This window comes from Rhodnius prolixus, unplaced genomic scaffold (genome assembly GCF_049639745.1).
Source record: "Rhodnius prolixus isolate KJV_2025 unplaced genomic scaffold, Rpr scaffold_16, whole genome shotgun sequence".
NCBI lineage: Eukaryota > Metazoa > Arthropoda > Insecta > Hemiptera > Reduviidae > Rhodnius > Rhodnius prolixus.
This window is the reverse complement of record NW_027411616.1, coordinates 848,220-866,522: the sequence shown is the minus strand read 5'-3', so window position 1 is coordinate 866,522 and position 18,303 is coordinate 848,220. Positions and strand designations below refer to the sequence as shown.

At 35.1% G+C, this 18,303-nt stretch overlaps 1 protein-coding gene across 3 annotated transcripts in view; it reads left to right on the top strand.

Annotated features, from left to right (window-relative positions):
* Positions 1–18,303, top strand: part of vri (nuclear factor interleukin-3-regulated vrille) — a 92,099-nt gene that overhangs the window by 10,399 nt on the left and 63,397 nt on the right. Inside the window, exon 2 of one of the 3 annotated variants that reach the window (XM_074134490.1) lies at positions 6,746–6,799. The exons of the other annotated variants lie outside the window; for them this stretch is intronic. The gene's annotated coding sequence lies outside the window, so the exon portion shown is untranslated. The remainder of the gene's footprint in view (positions 1–6,745; positions 6,800–18,303) is intronic. 3 annotated transcript variants of the gene reach the window in all.

Genomic DNA, 18,303 nt, shown 5'->3' with positions numbered 1-18,303 from the left:
AGTAGTAATTTGCTATCTCCACCAAAACTCGCCTCATAAATAAAAAAAGGCCGAACTAGCGCAACTGGGACACGCAATGTGACTCCGGTAATTCAATATCTCACAAAACCGCTCATCTTCCTGGACTTAAAGCCAAGCTCCAACAGTCGTTTGCTACTACAATTGTACATATTTTCATAAAGTTACGAGTACAACGTAACTTTTTGTTTTGTAAATTTCATTATCGAAAAAAAACTGTTCGCAAGTGTAGGTCGATCCAAATGCGCTCACATGGTTGATTCTGATGTTCCTAAAATGTGTTTCTGATCTTTATTACACTGTAAGTCAATCACTTCCATTTGGAAGTAATAAACATTTGGTAAAATTAGGACGAATCTCGCGGTCCATAAAATGATTAAAGGCGGGCCGCGGGTTGGGCACCCCTGCTGTAGATAGTTATAAACTTAAGTGCAGCGGGTCCTGACTTTAGGTTGGCAATGTTATTAAAATTGAATTCAAAATCTGAGCTGCAACTTTTCGTTTTAATGTTTAGTTCTGTAACATACATACGCTGTGAGGCCTGAAAATTTTTAGTCCCGATGAAGATTCGATTTCACAACGGAAACAGTACTTCTAGAAATTGCAGCGAATGCCGTCAGTTTGATTTTTGTGAGGTTTAAATGTGTTTATGCTGGGATGTCGACTCCCGCTACCTCTTATTTTTAAATATGCAGTAAAAAATAAAACCTGCGTTTTAAGTGTATGGCAGTGAATGTGACGGTAGAAATGAGTATTTCTTCTTCTTCAGAATTATCATAGGAGTGTATCACAACGGCTAAAATTATCCCATGTTATGTAATCTGTCCTTGGTTACATATCAGACTCTCTGAAGTTGTTCACTCATACCTCTTGTTCACTAACAAACCAAAATATTATTCAACGCATCATTGCGTTCAGTAAATAATTAGTAATTCGTTACTTTGTCTCATCTCTACTTAAAGAAGTGTTGTATTCGAGCAGATTTTGATAAACAGCGTCCCCAGAAGAAGTGTTTTTAACTCAGGAGGATAAAGAAACTGGTCTGAACACTCACATGACCTTCTCTTACCGCAGTGTGACGTAATAAAAGTTTCTTGAGACTTTTTCCTCAAAAGTAGCTGATTTCAATATTTCAATATGCTTCACGAGGTACCATTTTCGAAAACATCGCTGCCAGTCTGTTGAGTGATGAAATGCATTTGCGGCAGGCGAATTTCCTTCAAATTGGAAATTTCTCGTTGAATGTTCGGTTCGATGGGTCAACATTTTTGTAAACAATCAGTAATTGCTTGGAAAATAGATTTCCTCTATTATTGTTAAAGAACCAAGTTTTAGATCGTGAATTTGAATCATACTAATCAAATCACTGATATATAACTATAAATATAGACATTTTGCAGAAAGATACAGTACTTATTAAAAGTTTAGTTTTTTCTGTTTAGTCGCTTTAAATCGAACAAATAGACGGACGTAGCAGAGTTGTAAGTAGAGCCCGCACGTTCATATCGTTGTAAAAGTTGCTAAGTAGTACAGAGAACTGTTGACACACTTCGGCCAGTTAACTCTGCAGCACACTTAAAAAAAAGTCTTTATATTGTTATAAACGACTATTTAATCACTTGGTAATCCGAAAAATATACTCATAAATTATTATTATTATTTTAAATATTTAAAACGAACTTGAGAATAATATTAATGTTTTGTGGAAACAAAATTAGAATGAATAAAATCAGGTCGGAGGTAGGCCACTTGGTGAAAGTTTCCATTTCTACTGGCCTGCTTTCTAAAAAAAGTTATTTTTTTTTAACCTAATAAAAAATGTATTGAAAGATATAATGAACTTATATTTAGATATTATTTTTAGAACGCCTAAACAGATCTATCACTCTGTTTTAGAACCAGAATAGGTACAGTTTTGCCTTCTTACCCAAACTTTAAGTTGGCACTCTTTCATTTGGTTAATGTTATTAGAGAGATGCCTAAGGGTACGAAATCTGAGCATAATGGCGCTAATTCCTCCAGCCATTCCGTTAGTCTGCAATGTCGTATCATTGAATAATGATTTTAGTGGGTTTCTTTGAAGTTGTGGCGTCACTTCAGTAGAATAAGTTTGTTAAGTAAACAGGTACAGTATTTAAAGCCAATTATAGATTAGTAGATAGTTTGAACGAGGGTTTGCCTGATAGAGACCTGCTCTGGCAGTTGTACTTTTGTGAACAAATTCTAAATTCGAACAAAATTTAAATGCGGTTAATTACTGCAGTTAAAAGGCGCCACGGTAGCCGAGCGGTTAGAGGCGAGACTTGCAAAGCTAATATGTTTTGTGGTACTGGTCTGATTCCTGGTCTTAGGCCTTGGATTTTAATTAATGTTTAACGTGAGAACTCTGTAGTAAAGTTTGCTAGTTGCCTCTGTCCACGACACCTAATTTGGTAGATGGACGCAACGCCCGCATTACTTTACCGCTATTAGAGAAAGGCATATCAGTTTTCGTACCACATTTTTATTTCATAAACAGAGCAGAGTGGAAGCAAGTGCAAGAAGTAGCAAAAAAGTGTCAAATATAACCTTATAGATAGAGAAAATTGATAATTTGGCGAACTTTTGCTTATTTATATTTGTATTTTGGCGGGTAAACATTGTTGTGTAGGATATTGGAAAGTTAAGTAAGGTAGTGGGATGGTGTGACCCATATATGATCAGTGGGGAACAGATTCATGTGTGCAAACGGGGGTACCGTGAAGGGCATTCAGGAGCCTTGACTGTTTAGGTCTGCTGTGTTGAGTTCCGTGTCTCTCTAGGTCGCATTTCCTAGCCATGACCCCCTTACCGGGGCCGCATCAACACACACACTACGCTTCTCTTTTAAATATTCAATCATAATGTAATATAATATGTAACATCCTATGTCCTTATTTACTCAAATAATTATTCTTAACGATGCAGGCACTCTCTAAGTGCAGATAAGAGGTTGTATTTTCGCGCTCATTTTTCCTCTCGCTGCGTATTCAGCTCACATAATTTGATTAGTTCAAATTTTATTTTAGGCGCCATTTCGGGATCCTTCAATGAGGTTTTCATCAAGATTTGTCTAATAGAAAATACCTCTGAGCTTAATAGATTTCCTTTAAAACCTTCAAACTACATTCATGATGTTATTTTTCCTTTTCCCCTCTTTTAACATTTATCCGGATACACTAATTTAGGAAAACATATCTATAATAGAAGCGATCTTAGCTTTTCCCTTGCTCCATCCGAGTTCCTTCTTGCAAGAGTTATAACTTTCCTTAAACACTACATTTTCTCTTCACCAATTGATTTTGTTTGATTTTTTGCTGCCTCATTTATTCGCTAGTTTTTATTGTTAACCTACATAATAGTGGGATCAATTGAGATTTAGTTAAAGTTCAAGTACGTAAGTTACACTGTTGATTAAATTAAGACCAAGAAATGCGGCAAGTTTGACATGGAGTAAGAGAGTGTGGGCAGTTTGCTCCGGAAGCACATGTGCTTTGAGTCACCTGTTGAGACCAATGGTGAATTGAAGACAAATTTATTTATTTATCAGGGCAGGCGCGGTTCCTGTTAGCAGTTTGTCATGGTACAGAGAGTTTTGTCTCCCCTCTTTGCGAGATTCAGGGTTATACCCACTAGTTGCTTTTGCGGTCTGATTTCTGGTCTTAACATGCCGATCGTTTCATACCGCAACCTAGTATTGCAATGCCGTCACTTCTCTTTCTGTCACAATGTAGTAGAGGCTCTGGGTTAGTTAACGCTGCTTAAAGACTTATTCTGCTACCCCTTCTCATTTGCAATACCTCGCCTTTCACCCGGTCCAGTGGTTTTTGAGCATTGTCTTTTCAGCTCTCCAACTGCTGAAGACACCTACAGCGGAACACTCTGGAGTTGGTTTTGCTCTGTAGGAAGGCATCAGGTCTGATTAAGTCGGCTTGGCTTAATCTGGGTCAAGACCTGCGGATATATTTCAGGCGGGATCACGAGAGGTGTGCCGTTTGCCTTGACCAGCAGCGGCTAGTGGAATGAACTGGTATAACGCATGCTGCTTTTATGTAAGCTCCGAATCCAGAGTTGAAGCACATAATAAAGCTTTATCAAAAGCCGCTGTTTCTGTCTGAGTTCTGTATTATTATTATTGAGAGTTCCACTTCTCTTAGCTTTTTCTAATTATTCTCTTTGGGGCTTCTTCTTCATTCCAAAAGAGTATTCTTTTCTTTCCACAGGGACTAGAACGAAGAGGGCATCCCATGATGTTCTGAGCAAATTCCTTTGACTGATTTCAGCATTTATGTTGGTAATGGTTTCGTTCGTTATCCCTTCCAATTCGTCGAATTTGGCTATTCTTGAATTGGCTAATGCCAACTTTTTGTGGACTTACTAAAACATGTGAAATACTGTGTCCATGACCACTTCGTGATAATAATAATTTTAACTTCTTTTTTTAATGGAAAAAAGCTTAATTGCACAAGCGCTAAATATGACTTTGACTATTCCTCTGCAGTAGAAATGAATCATTAGTCAGTAATACTTCAGTGGGGGGCCTTCTTGGTGCTACAGCGATACTTGAAGCTATTTAGCCGTTTTAGGAAGTACCTAATATCCGTTAATTTTAAATTGCTGTTTTCTCGTATTCTAAGATTTCGCGGGAAATATCCGTTTTGAGATGCTCTCGGTCCGAAGATTTCCACAAAATGGTCTCCCTTCCTTCCCCACCTACCCACTCTTCGTATCCACTCAACACTAAAACTACTGAACCACAATCACCAATATTACCTGATGGGTTAAGCATTTATTTGGCAAACTATTCCGGAAAAGATTATTTTAATGGAGTTTTGGAGAATCCGAAAAGTTCGACTCTTGAATTATTTATGAGGAAGTCAGGTGGGTGTCAGACAATTTAGACCCATTCGTCAAAAACCACCCCCACGTATTTATTTAATGTTAATTTAAAAATAACATTTTATGGAATTCGTGGCTCAGAAAAATGGCGTGATTACGTTAAATCCATGACTTTAAGAAACAACGTTGAGGAATTATAAGAAATTTTATGGCTGAATTATTTATTTATTAGTACAAAAAAGTAACCATTTAGATACAAGCGATATCTAACCTTGGTCACTTTTATATAACCTTCCTATATTCTGTTGTCCTCTAAGACAAGTTTATTTGCTTTTAACATTTCATCTACTAGTTCTGATATAAATGAAATCTTCCTTCACGTTACTTTGGAATTTCTTTACGTTGAAATATTGTTTAGAATGTTATCTCTTGCAAGTGTTGTATTCGTGCAAATTCCCGATTTTCATTTTTACCGAAAATATGCGTTTTAAGGCAATCTAAAAAATATTAATGAAAATTTAATGCTGTAAAATTACTTAAGTGATATCAAATGATTGACTTACTTTTAAGAAAATGTAATTAGATAAATACGTCCAGAGAAATTGGTTGGAGCGTTAAAATCATATTTTGAATTTATTTGACCACAGTGTGGAGATGATAGGATACACCGACTGCTCTGCACCAAGTACTTGAAGTTAGGAATTTGTATAAATAGCTTCTCGTGACTTATCAACAACATCTTCTGATGGCAGTTCTGAAACTATCTTTCTAAGGTCGTGTCACCTATATTAAATTGCCGACTCCAAAGTCCGGCATTCGCTGAGAGCAGACTAGCTTCAGCAGCTGTGCAGTTTTTTTCAGTAGTGATGTAAAATTACAAAAATACAGAAATCATTAGATACAGAATAAAAAACTCACTATTGAACTGACTATTTGACGGTACGTTGTAAGTATACTAACAATTTATAAAGCCGTCGTGTTTGATAAATCAGACGTTGGTAGTTAGGTTTTACCCAATTAGTAGGCTGAACGAACTAAATTCATAATTGTCAAGGATTGCCGAGTGATTGTGCAACATAATCCAATATTTATTTATCATCTTCAATAAGGATAGAACAAGTTGTGCGAGTGGCCATGCGAATAAAAGAAATGAAAGTTGCTTATTGTAGTTGCTTACATAAGTGATCGCGTCTCCAGGTGCTCCTACAGGGCTAATTATATAGAAAAAATCTGCCTTTCCTCAGCTTCCTCTCGGTGAGTAACCCAGCTCTTCGTACGCCGCCAAAAATGAAAATATTTGTCCATCAAATAGTACATTTATTACTTGGTTTTACTGCTCGTAATGGGAATTGTAAGAATTTTCACAGGAAATAAATAGCGATTAGAGATTTTCTATGAAAAGGAACAAACCTGGTGTGAACACTCTACAAAACTTTCTCTTTCATTCTCGACATTCTAAACTCACAAATTTTCTTCAAACTATGAAGTTTTTGAAACCATACATTACACTGAAATGTGAACTTACAGGGAAGGCCCTTCCCCCGTAGCGGCTCATCGCAGACTGTCCAAGAAGTAAACGGAAGTCGTAGAGCCTTTTTCGAGAAAAGCCTGTAAAACTAGAGAATTGATTTGGTGAAGTAGTACTAGCGGTAGCCAAAACATTGTAGCGTCTGCCGCCTTCCTTTGACTTTTCGTTTTGGAGTTATGGTAGTAAGAGAGAGATAGTAAAAAGCACTTTTGCAAATTCCACAAAGGCAAGATTTTAGGATTTACGTTAAGAAATATCCTTTTTTGATTTTTTTTTACATTTTAAGTAAGAATAATCTCTAATAACAATGAATTATTTTTAGTTTCTTCACTATTTTTGCAGGTAGTATTGACCATCCCAGTTGTCTTGAAGAGTTAGACCATGTTACCACCTGAGGTATGTCCACAAATAATATAATTGTGAAAAAAGTAAATAATAAATGTCTAGTGTCTTAGAGTTACACCAAATTTGATTTCCCCAGCTTTCATGTGACAATATTCAAAATTTGGACTGTTTATACTGGAAATTGTGTTTAATGTTACGTTGTAGATAGAAAGTGTAGGATATTTGGTTGATTGGTTGATTTTGTGATTTAGTTAAGCGGATAATTGCAGAATTTACTTGGTATTTTATCAGTTGGCTCTATTATGTTTGTTCACTACAATAAAGCGGCAGAAGAAGGATTTTAGGTTTTGTGTAGTGCTTGATAATGGAAGAACCTGGCTCTTCTGATTACTTTATAAACAAAAACTTCAATATTTATTGTAAAAGAAATAAAAAATTAACAATCACAGTATATTTTAATGTTTTCAAGGCTAAATTTATTTAGTGTTATCAACTGATAAAATCTCTCATACTATAGTTCCAAAATAAAAGAACTCATTTTAATAGCGCGCTGTGTTTATTTTCTTCATTTCTTCATCTGTCTGCAGGCCTTAGAGGACAGTTCAAAAGAATGTGTATTCAAACTTAATGGTAGCTTTTCATTATATAAATCGCATATCTCGCCTTTGTTAGTAGATCTCCTTTCTCCAATCAGAAACAACCTCAAGATATTGAAAATAGAGAAATCTCAAATGTCGAAATTGGCAAAATATCAGCTCGTTTTCGCCAAAAATTGTTAAGTATCCAAAAAATGAGTTGTGACTGGAGTTCATTACGCGATTCTTATTCTTACTTTTTAGACTGTTGGACCTCTTAAAGTATGCTTAACCCGTAGCAGAGGTTCAGTCCTATTGAAGAGAGACACCATCGCTACCGGTTTGATGTTGTGGTAAAGCAACCAATGATTTTCTGAGTCGATCCGCTAAATAGTTGATAATCACATTTCCATGAGAAATACTTCCGCATTCGTTTGGTGAAATACTTCCGAACATAGAATCAACGACACCTACCTCATACCTTTACACCCAGTTTCAATTCGAATTGAAATGGGACGGTGTATTGAATGGCAAATGGTTCAGTTGTTTGAATTAGCAATCTTATCAGTGAGTTCAAGTGACAAAGTGGCCTAAAGTTCCACGACGAAGAGAGGTTCAAACATTCTGATTTCATATTTCAGTTGCCATCTGAAAATCTTTACCTCCCACCACCTTCCTCCCCCTGCCCAAGCTTTCTGTCATTTTTTTAAGAACTTTTCAGACGCAGAACTATGTCATCCATTCAACTAAATGGCACACCCAGATAATTAAAGTTTTTCAACATACTTTGTTATAATATTTTAATTAAATGTATCTACCGAATTCCGAAGATGACCGATATCCCTCACATTAGTGTTCACCAGTAAGCCGTTCACTTTGCGAAATTCCACGAGTCATCCTGATTGATAAGAGCGTTCTAATGGGAATGTGCAAAAATTAAAAATTTCGCCTGCAAACAGGAGGCACCATAAACCATTTTCATCATCGTATATTGGTCCATTCAAACGTCACGAACTCAGAGAGAAACATGGAAAAAAGCAGTGGAAAGACTGGATTCGCCTTGAACAACACCTTTACTGGTCGTAATTAAATGTGAAAGTTGCGTTTAATTTGGAAATTAAGTGTTGCCTTACTGATGATGTTTCAGAGTTTTTAGTGAATGGCAGAATCGACAGCCTTTTGCCGATGTACCAATGCCAAAAAGTCTCTTTTATTATTTTGTATATGTAAGTGATGCAGGAGAGCGTGAACTAATAGTGTGTTCGAGGACGACCATTCCCGAATTCTGATTATTAAAATCATGATTGTTGAATTCTCATTCAACTCACCATAAGAATAATCACTTGTAGCAGAAATGGTTGTAAACCGTAAATGTTTGAAAACCGAAAAAGATATGTAACAAATTATTTTCCAATAAAACATTTATAATAATAATAAATGGTTGTGATCAGTTTAGCACAGGTATTAAATTAAGCAATACTTCTGCAGTGGCTTAGAGCCTCTTTAATCTTTCTTGAGTGAGTGGACGAGTAAGTATGCTTCCAGACCATTATCTTTTCTCTTGTTAATACATTAGTCATTGCAGCAGATGGTGCAGCCTTGAAGGAGTGTGATTTTCGGGACTGCAAACGGTATTCAGTCATCGTTGGGCTCTATTTATTTTTGCGAACTGAAGTTTTTTGAGTGGTATCTCTCAGTTAAGCAGCGGATCACCAACGTTAACGTTGTATCTGACAGGAAAATAAACGTTATAGAAATAACGGAAATAAGTTATCATTCTTCCGCCATAAATGTTTTATTAGCAGTTTTAAAAGGAGACTCTAATGTTTTCTGCATACACGTTTACAGAAATCCATGAATTATTCCTCTAAAAAATTTAAAAAAACATTTTGTGAACACACAGACGACTCTGCCTACAATTATCAAGTTAGTGGTAGCGACGTTTATTGTAGAATTCTCAAAAAATGCAATTGTAAATGCAAAAATAAATAAAATAAAATTAATGACGTTTATAAACGTCTGTCAGGAGAATTCTTGTACACAAATGTAACACAAAAATTTAAATTCAAAAATTACTTAAATACTTTGCATAAATCAATCAATAACTATTAATTCCAGACTTTTTAATTAAAAGGTTACCAACGAGGTTTTTTATAATTAGTGACTAGAGAATATTTGTCAAAACGTTCCAAATTATTAAAAAATTAAATCCTTTATCTAAAAAACATCTATATTTGTTGGTTGCTTTTATATATAACACTAACTAAAGCAATTAGAGAGAGTTCCAAAATACATCACTCTAAACTCTTCAAGTACATACGTGGCAAAATGCGAGAAAATTTTTATGAGTATTGTATTTACAAGAAACATTTATAGTAACATTTTGTAACCAAGGGGTAAAATTTAAATTAAGTAATTCGCCGTGAATTTGATTGATTTCAAACTTAAATAATCATTTCCACAGATAAGAGTTTTATGTAGTAAATGAATAGGATTGTAGGACACGAATAAGTTATTCTTGCTCTTCAATCAAAGTTATTCTTTAATAAAATTTCCTCAACATTCCTCAATGATCTAGAAAGCATGATCACAATATAGGTCTAACGTTAAATCACATAAATTAGCAATTGTAAGGCAACTTCTATACTAGACTGTAGATTCTCTAGAGCAAATTACCTGACGAGCCAAGCATTTTATCAACATCTCCATAGCCTGATTTACACTCTTTACTGCATAATGGAAGTGCCAACTCGAAGTAACACCAAAAAAGGGTGAAACGTCAGGCCGACTCCAACAGCAAAAAGCTTGAGGGTAATAAACCAAGCCCAAACAGCTTTTACGAACAAAATAGTAGGAATTTTTTTTGCTTCCTCGTGCTGCATGTGCACGCAGCCCCATAGCTGGCAAGCATAGCATGTGCATGCAGCCCCATAGCTGGCAAGCATAGCATGTGCATGCAGCCCCATAGCTGGCAAGCATAGCATGTGCATGCAGCCCCATAGCTGGCAAGCATAGCATGTGCATGCAGCCCCATAGCTGGCAAGCATAGCATGTGCATGCAGCCCCATAGCTGGCAAGCATAGCATGTGCATGCAGCCCCATAGCTGGCAAGCATAGCATGTGCATGCAGCCCCATAGCTGGCAAGCATAGCACATTATTGATGCTATGCTTTAAACGCCGAAATTGATGTATGCTTGGAGGTAAATTGAGAGTATTATCATGAAACCATATTTCAATCAAACGAAAAATAATTTTTGTTCACCAAATTATTTATTTATTTATTTTATTAAAATCTACATTGTAAAGGTTTTTAATGGCTGCATTATTTAAAAAATAATAGATATTTGTGTATTATGATCATTAACCAGCTGTAATTATGTAGATTCACTGCAATGACAAGTATCACATCAGGAATAGTCCTATAGCTTCTACTGAATAACAGTCAACTGCATCGGTCGCCGTCTAACTCTTGAATAATTGCTTCAGCACTCTTCCAATGCATAATTTTTATAATTTAAAGTAATAAAGCTCTTGCAGATTGCAATCTGTTTCTATCTATTTCCTTCATTTTCTGCAAACACATGTACAATTATCTTCTGCTCTCTGCATCTTCACATGTACGATCAGATGCAAACAAACCAGGATAGAAGTATTGGTCCGTGAGCTTCACCCTATTCTATACAGGAGTCATTAGATCTGAATAAACTTGGGAGCAAACAGAAACAGTTTCAAAAGCATTAGTTCCTTCACAATTGCCACCCTACAGGTATAATATAAGAAACTGAATCATTTCTTTTTCGATTGAAGCTTCACAAAATTTTCTATTGCTGCAGCTACCATTTTTTCAATTTCATCATTTTTAGATTTCAACAAGCGTCCTACAAAAAATTATCGATAGCTGATTGCCAACTTTTATATTAATTTTTTTTTTTTTAAAGTTTCTTCAGTATTTAGTTTAACGACGTTGAAAATTAACCAGTACTGCGGACCTAACCACATTTTCAAACAGCATATACGATACTTAGAATAATAAGTTTATAAACTGGTAGTAACTAGTTTGAATTTACTTTTTCTTTTTTCTTGACAAGAAAAACTCCAGATTGTTTAAAACAGCTTTTACTAATCACAAAGCGTTTACTGATAGCATTTCAGAATTGAGCACAGACTCGATGTGAACACTATACTACTACATCGAAGAGTGTGGATATTCGCTAACAAATATTTTTTGAGACTCAGAGTCTCCCAAAACATGTGTATCTGGTAACAACTGATATTTTAAAATCAAGTTTCTCTCATTTCTGTAAAACCTTCAATTTATTTCCTTCGACCTCAGTCTATGATAAAATCCATTCATATTGAAATAATTTCAATTTAATGTGGCCGCAGGCAAATTTAAATTTTCAACACGTCTACGATGTATTTTTATTCATTTGTCTTAAAATAACATTAAAATATGGCAGTTACTAGTTTGTTGATCGGAGCGTACCCAGTGACCTAGTTAGTCAGCGAATATGGGCATGCAGGACAATTACCAAACTTCAACCGGATACCGGAACAACGAGATCATTTAGACTTGTATTTAATGATCTGTTGTCGTAACACTTATCTGGGTATTAAATAATGTTTAGCAAATAATTTCTTGACAGAGGCAGGTTCTGTAGAATTGTTAACTGTGCATAATGTTAAGGAAAGCTAGTGGGTAACTTTTTTTATTAATGTTTGCTACGAACAGTAGTTCTCTTAGATATTCTCTTATAAAATAAATAAGATCTGGTGAGAAAACTCATGACTTTCTCTTATTTCAAATTCAACAAATTTTTGACGTTGTTACTCTATGTGGCTCCACATATTTATCTAAATATTAGCAACAGTCGTACGAAATGGTGTCAAAAGAAGCCTCTATAAAATGATTATCACCATCAGAAGGGAGTAAACTGGTTCTGCAATCTATCTCTCGCAAAAATGAGAGAAAGAGAAAATAATAATTAGGATGCGATTGAAGCATGCGATAAGCGAAGCATATCTGCAAAAATCCGCTGTAATCAGTCATACGCAATTTATCAAAAGGAAATAATTCTGGTGTGAACACTCAGGCGAGTTTCTCTTACCCCAGTTTAGGCGATTAAATTTGCCTGAAAGTTAGAACTGGCTCTAGTGAGATAGTTGATAGTTCTACAGGTTCACGTTAACAAAATATTACAATTGATGGCCAGTTGACACAGCTCCCTCATTCCATGAAAAAAGGTTTCGAACCAAACCGGTAGACAGGCCTACCTCACGTTTCATCCCTTCCAAATGAAGTCTTTTCAAAACTTCTTAAAAAATTATTAGTTTTTTTGGGATTTTCTGAAAACTTCGTACATCATTGCACACATACACATATAAGTTGAACTGTGGGGTAGATTCCCTATAACGTTTTAGAGTAATGGTTAGCAAACTTTATTAGAATTAAATACAAAATATTCATAGTTTGGAGAATATTAATGAGTTAGAACCTTGAGAATAGCAGTAAGAGAAAGTCGTGTGAGTGTTCACTCCAGATTCCCAGTTTGGAGAATATTAATGAGTTAGAACCTTGAGAATAGCAGTAAGAGGAAGTCGTGTGAGTGTTCACTCTAGATTCCTAGTTTGGAGAATATTAATGAGTTAGAACCTTGAGAATAGCAGAGGGAGAAAGTCGTGTGAGTGTTCACTCCAGATTCCCAGTTTGGAGAATATTAATGAGATAGAACCTTGAGAATAGCAGTAAGAGGAAGTCGTGTGAGTGTTCACTCTAGATTCCTAGTTTGGAGAATATTAATGAGTTAGAACCTTGAGAATAGCAGTAAGAGAAAGTCGTGTGAGTGTTCACTCCAGATTCCCAGTTTGGAGAATATTAATGAGTTAGAACCTTGAGAATAGCAGTAAGAGAAAGTCGTGTGAGTGTTCACTCCTGATTCCCAGTTTGGAGAATATTAATGAGTTAGAACCTTGAGAATAGCAGTAAGAGGAAGTCGTGTGAGTGTTCACTCCAGATTCCCAGTTTGGAGAATATTAATTAGTTAGAACCTTGAGAATAGCAGTAAGAGGAAGTCGTGTGAGTGTTCACTCCAGATTCCCAGTTTGGAGAATATTAATTAGTTAGAACCTTGAGAATAGCAGTAAGAAAAAGTCGTGTGAGTGTTCACTCCTGATTCCCAGTTTGGAGAATATTAATGAGTTAGAACCTTGAGAATAGCAGTAAGAGAAAGTCGTATGAGTGTTCACTCCTGATTTCCAGTTTGGAGAATATTAATGAGTTAGAACCTTGAGAATAGCAGTAAGAGAAAGTCGTGTGAGTGTTCACTCCAGATTCCCAGTTTGGAGAATATTAATGAGTTAGAACCTTGAGAATAGCAGTAAGAGAAAGTCGTGTGAGTGTTCACTCCAGATTCCCAGTTTGGAGAATATTAATTAGTTAGAACCTTGAGAATAGCAGTAAGAGAAAGTCGTGTGAGTGTTCACTCCTGATTCCCAGTTTGGAGAATATTAATGAGTTAGAACCTTGAGAATAGCAGTAAGAGGAAGTCGTGTGAGTGTTCACTCCTGATTCCCAGTTTGGAGAATATTAATGAGTTAGAACCTTGAGAATAGCAGTAAGAGAAAGTCGTGTGAGTGTTCACTCCTGATTCCCAGTTTGGAGAATATTAATGAGTTAGAACCTTGAGAATAGCAGTAAGAGGAAGTCGTGTGAGTGTTCACTCCTGATTCCCAGTTTGGAGAATATTAATGAGTTAGAACCTTGAGAATAGCAGTAAGAGAAAGTCGTGTGAGTGTTCACTCCTGATTCCCAGTTTGGAGAATATTAATGAGTTAGAACCTTGAGAATAGCAGTAAGAGAAAGTCGTGTGAGTGTTCACTCCTGATTCCCAGTTTGGAGAATATTAATGAGTTAGAACCTTGAGAATAGCAGTAAGAGAAAGTCGTGTGAGTGTTCACTCCTCATTCCCAGTTTGGAGAATATTACGGTTTGAAGAAGAATTTTGGAGAGATAATAATGTGTATTGAAAGGATTGTCTGAAGCTCACAATTCTCTTTGGAATGTCCGTGCAAGTTCTACATAGTAGATTTAGATCTTAGGATCTGGCTGGTTGTGCGTCTTCTCCTTTCTTGGTCGGTTCCACACTACTGGAATTTCTGCGTAGAATACTAGGTTAGTAGTTATGCGGAAAAAGATATTTTTATTTTTGCTGGTAGGTATTTGATGGTTTCCACGTGAATCAATAATTATTAGATTGAACCAGGAAAATCTGTTTTGGCCCTGGTTCAATAATTCCAATATTTCAATAATGGAACATTTAATGAAAATTTAAGTGTAAATGTCTTGAGAGAATTAAAATTATCTATGCCTCTCAAGTCGCAAAAAGGCTCATTCTGAAAGCAAAATTAATTTTTTCATCAATTTTTTATTTTGTGTACTTTCATCAATTCATTTATATTATTTGCATGTTCGACCAAATTAAATTCTCGTTGTAGAATGGTTAATGGCTTCCATTGACACCATGACCTAGAACTTCCCAACGTCCTTTTCTGCTGTCCCAGTTTCATCCAAGGCTTTTCATTTGGTTTATCAATGAGTTGATAACCTTACAGGTTAATGCATGCCTTAAAAAAGTCAAGAGATTGCGGATTGACCAGAGGAAAAGTATGGTATATAGTAAATACAAAAAGGCGACCAGCCGTCAAAAAAGGACACAATGCGACAATTCTAATGCAGATAGAAGCAGTGTCTAGGATGGTGCTGGGTGTGATATTACTGTAGTACTGTCCAGCAATAGCCGACAGATACTACTCTAAATTACGGCATCAAGGCGACTAACGTCACCAATGCACCTGAATAGGTTAAAGTGTTTTTAAATGATTATCATTTTGAGTTAATGGCTGTGAACAATTTACGTTAGATATCCACAATGAGATTGGATTTTTTTTCTTTCAATAAGGTAAGGTAAATATTTAGTCCCAGTTTAGTTAGAGTTTGCCATCGAATGACTGAAACAGGTTCAGTTACAAAGGTATTGTAGGTACTATTATTTCTACTAGAAATAGATTCCTAGTTCAGATGGCCTTAATTATTTCTCCCAAATTAACAATTTTAACGGTGAAAATATCTGCAATGAAATAATATATCTATTTTGCAAATGAATAAAGTAGTGATTCGAGTTCCTAGTGTTGTTTCTCGAGTGCAGCGAGTAAATTGACTGAGAAGAAAGCAATAACAAATTTATTCAGATGTTAAAGTTTAGGTTCTTTTTTTTGGCAACACAATAAAGTGGATAGAAAGAAAGCATAAGATGCGACTTTTGCTACTTCATTTTCTATCGGGATAATTTGAAACTAAGGGGCACCATCCAATAGATATTTTCAACTAGTTGATAAACATTTGTATGTATTTAAAAATGTGTCTTTAGTGTAAAAGATAATAATTATTTCAACTTAAGATTTTTGGCATTTATCTTCTGTAGCAAAAAAAAAATCCAAATTTAAATAACATTGGCTAATACTTTCGTTTGTCAAAAGTAACAGAAAGTAAAAAAATAAAAAATACAGATCTTCCATTTTATAATGGGCCGAAGAGGGTGTGAATTGATATTCATGAAAGGTAGGCGTGGTTTAATAAACAGTTCTCGCTTCTGATTGGCTCTTCAACCAACCTACTTTTCACACTTCCATTCTTCACTGAGATTGGCCAATTCTTTATTTCTCCTAAAAAAAAGTAAAAGTTTAATTTTTTTACTAATTTTTCTTCTGTAGGTATTTTAATGAAGTATCAAACTATGCAATAAAAACATAAATAATTAAAGATTTTTCTTGCTTAATGTCTTGTATTCTATACTACGAGAATGTGGTGATAAACAGAAAATTGGGAATAATGGCTATTTTCTGTGGAAGCAGGTAAAAGAAAATTGTGGCTCATGTTTCACCTTTTCTCCTCCATTTTATATGTTTATTGGCATTGGGCTGTTATTTAACGATTTTTAAAGATGTAATGATAATTAGTTTGATACATTTTATTATAATCAATGTAAGTTAAATGGTGTGCTACACTTTACTGAACAAATATTTTGAAAATGGCCTGCTTAAGGGTCTGGTATATCTAATAAATTCTAAACAACAATAATGAACATTTAATATAGTTAGATTAAAATTAAAATTTATTGATATAAAATTTAAATAAAACACACGCTTTACTGTTCATTATTTTTGGTGACTGAATCATAGTTTCAATAGGATGAAAAATTAATGCCAGTTTCAATCATTATAAACTTTATTATGCCGAGCTTTCGACCTAGGGACTAGGTCGAATACACTGTAAATATGTTCCACAGCCCTGAAGATGACCTAGTCCCTAGGTCGAAAGCTCAGCATAATAAAGTTTACAATGACTGAAACTGGCATTAATTTTTCATCCTATTGACACACGCTTTATTGTACGTTTCTAAATGGCTGAAATTACGAGCTGAAGTATGAATGAAATGTTGGGTACTCGAAAACGGCTTTACGCTTTCCTATGAACTTTTCAAGTACAATATAACTACATTAATACATTCTAAATATATTACAGCTTTTACTCCTACCCTTACAGCAGTAAGGGAAAGTCGAGTGAGTGTTTGCAAGAAAAATATAATATATAAACTTGTGTGTATTAAAATGAATGTTTGTAATAAGTAAATAACATTCATCTAAACGTTGAAAGCATGAAATGAGGACGATTTGGGCGTTTTGAAAGTATGGCAAGAGAAGAAGGCATGTAGGTCGGATGTTAAATATTATTATGTAGTGAGAGCATGTTATGTGTTACGTTGAACTAAGATATACTCACTAAATTAGCTTCATATGTTAGCGCACAAACACTAACGCTCTCTGAGGCATTTTTCCCTCTGTTAGTAGCATTATAGATACATTCTTTTTGATGACGTATTCTAAAAGTTTTATTAAAAGTCAGCTTTTGAGGGAGGCGAACAACTGAATGTAGGAGAAAGAGTCAAGATTGTAGTGAGAACAGTTCCGGCCCGCTTTCCAATCTCGTCGATAGCACCTACTGGCCCACTGGCCTCATGCCCTCAACGCTCTACAATCTTCCATCCTACTTATTTATTTTACATGGATTATTAGCTTTTATTCTTTCTTTTCTTTTTCTTTTACGACTTCTTTTCAACTATAAAATATATTCAGCTGGGACAACAATTACATTACCATTTGTCTTTTAACTCTCATGAAAAGAACTATCCTATCGATTTCCTGTTTTGACTGTTATAGAAATTGCATTTTTCGAAATTGTTCGAGGAGCCCTGGATATAAGTTTTTTGCTTAATCATTAATTTTGGATTCCCTTCCTCTACTATAGTAAGAGAAGTACTAATTGGTCTGTGGGTGTTTGTAGCATAGTTGCTAAAAAATACAGTTATAAAGATTTGCCCTATATTATAAAGGAAATTTGGGAATTTCATCTTTTATAGGAAAAGAGAAAAAAATTGTCAAAGTTGGGTGTTCTTGAACGTTACGCTTTTTCGTGCAGTTTTTGACAATCAACCCTTATACAACTGTCCTACCGGACAGTTTTAGTTAATATATGGTATACAAATTGAAAATTTAGACCTAATCATTACTGGATAATACAATACCTATCGTTCATTGTGAGGGTCAGGAAGTGCGAGACGGTAACGTATGTGAAGTCGAAATCTCTTCAGCAAACTGGTTAATCTACACCTGATAATGGGTGAAGGTCCGAAACCAGTCAGGAATGCATTGCGGATAAAATCAGTCACCTATATAATGTTAATAAGTATCAAATTTAGGGCTAAATTTCCAAATTCAAAGATAATAAAGATTTAAAGATGGAAGAAACAATTTTTAACATTGGAAAATTGAACTAAATTTCTTTAAATCATAACTTTAGTATCATTCCATTACAAATTGTGTGCATTATTATCAGCGTATATTAAGATGAGTAGTAACAGGTA